Source organism: Notolepis coatsorum (assembly GCF_963971535.1).
Source record: "Notolepis coatsorum genome assembly, chromosome: 3".
Taxonomy (NCBI): domain Eukaryota; kingdom Metazoa; phylum Chordata; class Actinopteri; order Aulopiformes; family Paralepididae; genus Notolepis; species Notolepis coatsorum.
Window position 1 is genome coordinate 193001153 of NC_140167.1, and position 7226 is coordinate 193008378.

Here is a 7226-nt window from a genome sequence, read left to right on the forward strand (position 1 = left end):
CGTTTTATAAATGTGTATTAATAACATAGTGCTGTAATACAATTTTCTAATAAATATGCATAATCAAGTTCAACAACGTGTGCTTTTATTTTGATATTCCTTAATTCCACGTTGAAATTACGCAATATATTAAGTGTGGGGTCGCCAAAGAAAATTCCTAAATAAAATGGGGTCGTGGTATAAGAAAGTTTGAGAACCCCTGCTTTAGATAAAAGCGTCAGCTAAATGACTAAATGTAAATGTAGATGATACCACTGCAATTTGCATACCGCCATAACAGGTCCACAGAGGATGCCATAGCCCATGTGCTGCACACAGCAGCATCACACCTGGACAAGAGGAAGGGGAACTATGTGAGAATGCTATTCATCGACTACAGCTCAGCATTCAATACCATAGTCCCCTCCAAACTCATAGCCAAGCTCAGGGACCTGGGCTTGAACTATGACCTCTGCCAGTGGGTCTTGGACTTCCTGACAGGCAGACCCCAGGTGGTGAGAGCAGGCAACTGCACCTCCTCATCCATCACCCTCAACATAGGGGGCCCCCAGGGCTGTGTTCTGAGTCCCCTCCTCTACTCCCTGTATACACACATGACTGTGTGGCTCAGCGGAGTAACAACACAATCATCAAATTTGCTGACTGTTATGTACTAGAGGCTGGTCACTCCTGTGTCACCAGGGCATGCAGGTGAGGGCTGCCAATTAGCCAATTAGTGCTGATTGGTTACCTGCTGGGAGCTGTAAAGACAGACCCAGGAACACACATGCAGAGTCGGTGCTTAGAGAAAGAGCTATTAGGTTCTTCAGTCCTTGTCCGTTGGTTTACCTTAGCACTTTAGTTTACATTTACATTAATAGTTCCTTGGTTTAGTAGCAGTTTTGAGTTAGAGCACAGGGTTTTGGTGTTGGTTACACATAGGTTGCGTACCCATGAGCCAGGGTCGTAACAGTTGGGCGCTCATCCGGGATCTTTTACCCCTAGAACTTTGTTTGGTGTTTTTTTTTTTGTGTTGCACGGGGTGTCATCGTATTATGGTTTGGGTGGTGTTCGTTACATATGGTGTAACGTGGGGGCTGAGCCATTTCATCAAACAGGTGAGTATGCCGTATTTGTTTGTAATTTGATGTGACTACTTATGCTGTTAAAATATATAGTTTAGTAGGCACCACATGTAGATAGGGACATTTTTTTTTCTGGTTGTTGGTTAGCGTCCAGTGCACCACGTACTCCTGGGGCGGTCAATGAAATGATTGGTATATGATCTTTGACTGGTAGCAGGTGTGGTTGAAGAAAGTTAGGTCTACAGGGCATTAGTTTAAGGGTAGGTAGATTAGGGCGGCCAGGAAACACAGGTAGTGTGGTAGGGCTTGATTTAGTGTTTCTTAGGGTAGACATGTGGTAGGCCGGTTTTTTCTGCAGTTTAGACGTAGAAGCATATGTAGTCACATCAGGTTAGAAGGCGCACCTGTTTGGAATATTTTGTTGGATTTATTTTGTTTGTTTGAGTGTTTGGTGAGCATACCTGGTAGCACCTAACACCCTGAGTGTATGACACGTCTATTTGGGGTGGGTGTTGTTTTTTTTTATGTTTTTTTTGCGTCCTTGAAATGTGCGCTCCGTAGCACACATTGCCACCGCGTCCCTTTATGATTATTATTAGTGGCTTTGGCATTCTGTATGGTTCTTCAGTAGTTCGTCGTGGTTCTTTAGTCGTTCTTCAGTGGTTCTCTAGTGTTTCTTTGGTGGCTCGTTAGGTGGATTGTGTGTGGTGCTGGTGCAGAAAAGATGGCTTCCGTTAGGGATTTTGTGAATCACCCTTCACATGACATGTTGGAGAGGTTTTCAAAAGAACAGCTTCTCGAGCTTGCTGTGCACTACAAGGTCGAGCTTACTCCAAGTGAGAAACGTTTGAAACCAACTGCCTTGGGTGCTTTGAGGGTTTTGCTCATTAGGGAACAGGTGCTTGAGGAGAGGGTGGAGGAGCCTCCTTTTTCTGACGTGTCTCCGCTATTATCGGGTGCAGAGGGTGAGTGGAGGATTAGGGAGTTGGAGTTTAAGGAAAGGCAGCTAGAGCGAGAGCGTGAGGAGAGGAGAGAGGAGCGTGAGCTTAAGGAGAGAGAGAGTAAAGAGGAGCGTGAGCTTAAAGGGGAACTATCTTATAAATGACCTTTTCCTGTGTTTAGGGTTATTTTCTAGCTATGTGGACTTATAGTAATAGAATCTATGTCTCTAATTCTCGATTTGGCGCATTCTTCCAATTCTCCCCTCACAATAATGTCCCTCCCTCAAGTGAGTCATCTGAAAAATTTGCCTATATGGGACGTCATATGGTGCATTTGCATAATAACACCCGCCCCCTCTAGCTGCCCGCCGAGCGAGAGAAGCAGAGAACTGTAAACGCTCTGCGTCTCCCTCTCCCTCTCGAGGAATTCCACCACCGCGCTGCGCCACAGACAGCTCATGCTCCCGAACCGAGAGAGAGAGAACTGTAAACACTCTGCGTGTCCTCCCGGCTCAAGTCCACCACCGCGCTGCGCCACAGACAGCTCATGCTCCCGAACCGAGAGAGAGAGAACTGTAAACACTCTGCGTGTCCTCCAAGTTCAAGTTCAAGTTCAAGTTCTTTAATAGTTGTCATACAGAAGTACAGAATACTTTCATACAAAATGCTTCTTACTGTTACGCTCCAGAGACTGTGCTAGACAAGATAGTATCAAATAACATAATAACATAATATAGCATGAATTTAGAAGAAGAAAATGAGGTCACAGTTGTTCGGTATAGACATATGTACAATGTTCTGAGTTACCATATAATATACAATACACAACTATGCAGTGTACTAATGTACAGTACTATCTAGTGCAAAGCAGAAATGGGATGAGGTACAATTTTAGGTACAATTTACAGTAAGGTGTACGAGTTGTAGTGCAATCCTTCATCCATAAATATAAAGTGTGGGGAGTGGGTGCTACAGTGTGTTTGTTCACCAAGTTCACCACCGCGCTGCGCCACAGACAGCTCATGCTCCCGAACCGAGAGAGAGAGAACTGTAAACACTCTGCGTGTCCTCCCGGCTCAAGTCCACCACCGCGCTGTGCCACAGACAGCTCATGCTCCCGAACCGAGAGAGAGAGAACTGTAAACACTCTGCGTGTCCTCCCGGCTCCCTCTCCCGGGAGGACACGCAGAGTGTTTACACTTTTTTTTCTCTCTCTCTCTCTCTCTCTCTCTCTCTCTCTCTCTCTCTCTCTCTCTCTCTCTCTCTCTCTCTCTCTCTCTCTCTCTCTCTCTCTCTCTCTCTCTCTCATAGCAGCAGCAAACTAACACAACGTATAGACATAGGGTGTCTGTCTGTCTGTCTCTCTCTCTCTCTCTCCTCTCTCTCTCTCTCTCTCTCTCTCTCTCTCTCTCTCTCTCTCTCTCTCTCTCTCTCTCATAGCAGCAGCAAACTAACACAACGTATAGACATAGGGTGTCTGTCTGTCTGTCTGTCTACACCCCCCTCTCTCTCTCTCTCTCTCTCTCTCGACTGACTGTCACTCAAAGTGCTTATGGGCGGAGCCAGGCCATAACAGCCTGATTTCTTGTGGCTGAAAAATGATGGGTTTGAGTACTTGATTAGAAATATAAACCAATGCATTTTTTTTTTAAACGTACAGATGTCTTCAATAGACTGACAGGAATTGTTTAAAGTTGCCCAAATAGTGCTAGGAATAGTAAAATAGTTCCCCTTTAAGGAGAGAGAGAGGAAAGAGGAGTGTGAGCATGAGCGTGAGTTTAAGGAGAAACAACTGTTGCTGGAGCACGAGCGTGCACAGAAGGAGCTTGAATATAAGTATGCTGCCTTGCAGGCGGGTGCTCTGCATCCAGAGTCACGTTCCGGTTTTGATGTAGGCAGGAATATTAGGATGGTGCCTCCGTTTTTAGAGAAAGACGTGGAAAGATATTTTCCCCTTTTTGAACGGGTGGCAACCACATTGAAGTGGCCTGATACCGCCTGGACACTGCTGCTGCAATGTGTTTTGGTTGGTAGGGCACAAGAAGCCTACACGGCTCTGTCCCTTGAACAAAGCGCTGATTATGAGCTTGTTAAAGCTTCCATTTTGAGGGCTTATGAGTTGGTCCCTGAGGCCTATCGTCAGCGTTTTAGAGGTTATCGCCGGTCCGAGGGGCAGTCTTATGTTGAGTTTGGAAGGGAGAAGGAGAACCTGTTTGACAGGTGGTGCACTTCTCAGAAGGCAGAGTAAAGAGAGCAGCTTAGGCAGTTGATTCTCCTAGAGGAATTTAAAAGATGTGTTCCTGATACCGTTTCCACACATCTAAATGAGCGTCGGGTATCGAAGATAGGCGACGCCGCTGTCTTCGCCGATGAGTTTGTGTTGACACACAAGTCCGTGTTTTTGGAGGACTACCGTGTTGAGTCCGGGGATAGGCGTCCTGTTCAGGGGGGCCGTTTCCCAAAACCTGTGTCTGCTGGTCAGTTAACTTCACCTCCTAGGCGGGGTGGTTCTGCTGGTGCATTCCCAGAAGGGATTATCTGTTTTTACTGTAAAGAACCTGGTCATATCGTTGCTGGATGCCCGGTGCTTGAGCAGAAAAATGTCAGAACCGTGGCTCTGGTAGAAACCATATGCAGGACGCCTATGCCAACGTTAGATGGGGATGGGGAAAGTATCAAACGTGTGGACAAAGAGCTCGAGGGTTCCTCAAGGTTTATGATGAATGGATTTGTTTCCCTGACTAATGCACTAGAGTCCAAACAGGCTATAACAATTTGGAGAGATACCGGTGCTTTTCAGTCCCTCATTCTGGAGGGGTTTTTGCCGTTTTCAGAAAACTCTTCTTTGCATTCCGATGTCGTTGTTCGGGGCTTTGGGGGTGGATTTGTGGATGCACCTTTGCATGAGGTCACGCTCAATTCTCCCTTAGTATCAGGCAATGTTGTTGTGGGGGTATGTTCTCACATTCCCATAAAGGGGGTGTCCTTCATTCTAGGGAATGATTTGGCTGGTGACAAAGTGTTGGCTACTCCGGTTGTAACTCCCATTCCTGTGGTTTCTGAGGTCTCTAATGAGCTGGCACAGAAACATCCAGGAGTGTTTCCTGTGTGTGCTGTGGCACGAGAAATGTCAAAGGACAAAAGTGATGTTGTTGATACTTCGACTTGGGACATTACACTTAGTGACACATTCTTTGTTGAATTAAACGGTGTACCTGTTGAGAATTTTGGAAAGCACACTGTGGATGTACCTCTGCATAATGATTCTCTTGATTGTGGTTTTGTGTTAGGCCCGGTGGTGAAACCAGAGTTGACAGGAGTGCCGGAGAAGCATGTGACAGGAGATGATATGGCAGCGCAGTGTCTCAAGGTCTTCCCAGCCTGTACGGTGGCTGAGGCCACGAACGAATTGGAGGAGGAGTGTGGGAAGGATGCTATGAGAGGTGCTGTTTTTTCATGCGACACCGTTCTAGTTGGAGGGGCTACTAAGCTTAACTGCCAGCCTTCCCACAATAGCTCTATTGTCCCTAATGTTTCACTTGTGGGCAGGGATGGTCCCAGTATGTCAGTTGATGATTCTGACATTGATCCACATGTCCACACTGATTCTCTGCCATGCACTAGGTGTGATGGTCAACCTAGTTACCCGTGTCCTGTGGAGCAGGAGCCGCCTTCGCGACCTGGTCTGTTGAGTGGCAGCCATTTTGATTTTGATCAGGACAAAGGTATTTTGGGTGACGCCATTTTAGATGGTGTTCCAGACGTTATTGTGACTGTCGTACTGCCAGGTTCCCGGTACACTGGGGCTGTACCTGAGGCGGTACAGCCTACTCTGGATGTTCACGGTGTGCAGTATCCTGAACTGCCAGTGCCAGGTGGGATGGATATGGGTGCGGTGGTGGTATCAGTGATTTATGGTTTTGTTGTGCTGTGTTCTGTTCTGTTAAGCGCAGTTCTCAGGTTGATTTTGGTTTGCAGTATAATTTTGACAGATCGGTATCGGTGGTCGTGTTCGACAGGGGCCGACCCGGTTCTTGCCTTGAACCATTTTTATGTTTACGTTGGATCCTCCAGTTTACCCCTTGTTATGTATACAGACCATAACCCTTTCATTTTTCTTCGCAGCATGGTGAATTCGAACCATCGTTTGATGCGATGGAGTTAGTTCCTCCAGGCGTATAACTTGGATATTCGCCACATTCGTGGGAGGGACAACGTGCTAGCAGACGCCCTCTCACGATCATAGTACCGGTGTTTGTGGTACCCGTTATCGCTGTTGTGGTAGAGGCCCTGACACCTAAGGGGTCACAGTTGTTTTTGTTTTGTTTATGGGTTGTTGTGTAGTGGTTGCCTCTTGGGCAACCAGTTTGGTGGGGGAGGTGTTATGTACTAGAGGCTGGTCACTCCTGTGTCACCAGGGCATGCAGGTGAGGGCTGCCAATTAGCCAATTAGTGCTGATTGGTTACCTGCTGGGAGCTGTAAAGACAGACCCAGGAACACACATGCAGAGTCGGTGCTTAGAGAAAGAGCTATTAGGTTCTTCAGTCCTTGTCCGTTGGTTTACCTTAGCACTTTAGTTTACATTTACATTAATAGTTCCTTGGTTTAGTCGCAGTTTTGAGTTAGAGCACAGGGTTTTGGTGTTGGTTACACATAGGTTGCGTACCCATGAGCCAGGGTCGTAACACTGACGACACAGTAGTGGTGGGCCTGATCTCTGCAAACGACGAGAGGGCCTACCTGGAAGTGGTCAAGGTCCTGGCGAGATGGTGCCAGGAGAACAGCCTCTCCCTGAACGTCAGCAAAACAAAGGAGATGATTGTGGACTTTAGGAGGTCGGGGGTCAGGGACTACAGCCCCCTCAGCATCGACGGGGCACCGGTTGAGAGAGTGAACAGTTTTAAGTACCTCGGAGCCCACATATCCGAGGACTTGACATGGACCACACACATTGACAGTGTTGTGAAAAAGGCACGACTACGACTCTACTTCCTCAGGCGCCTAAGGAAGTTCCAAGTCAGTCAGAAGAACCTTAAGAACTTCTACTCATGTACAATAGAGAGCATCCTGACTGGCAATATCACCTCCTGGTTTGGGAATAGCACTGCACAAGACCGAAGCAGACTACAGAGAGTGACACGTTCAGCCGAACGCACAATTGGAGGGGGGCTTCCCACCCTCCAGAACATTTACAACAAGCGGTGCAGGGGTAAGGCTAAG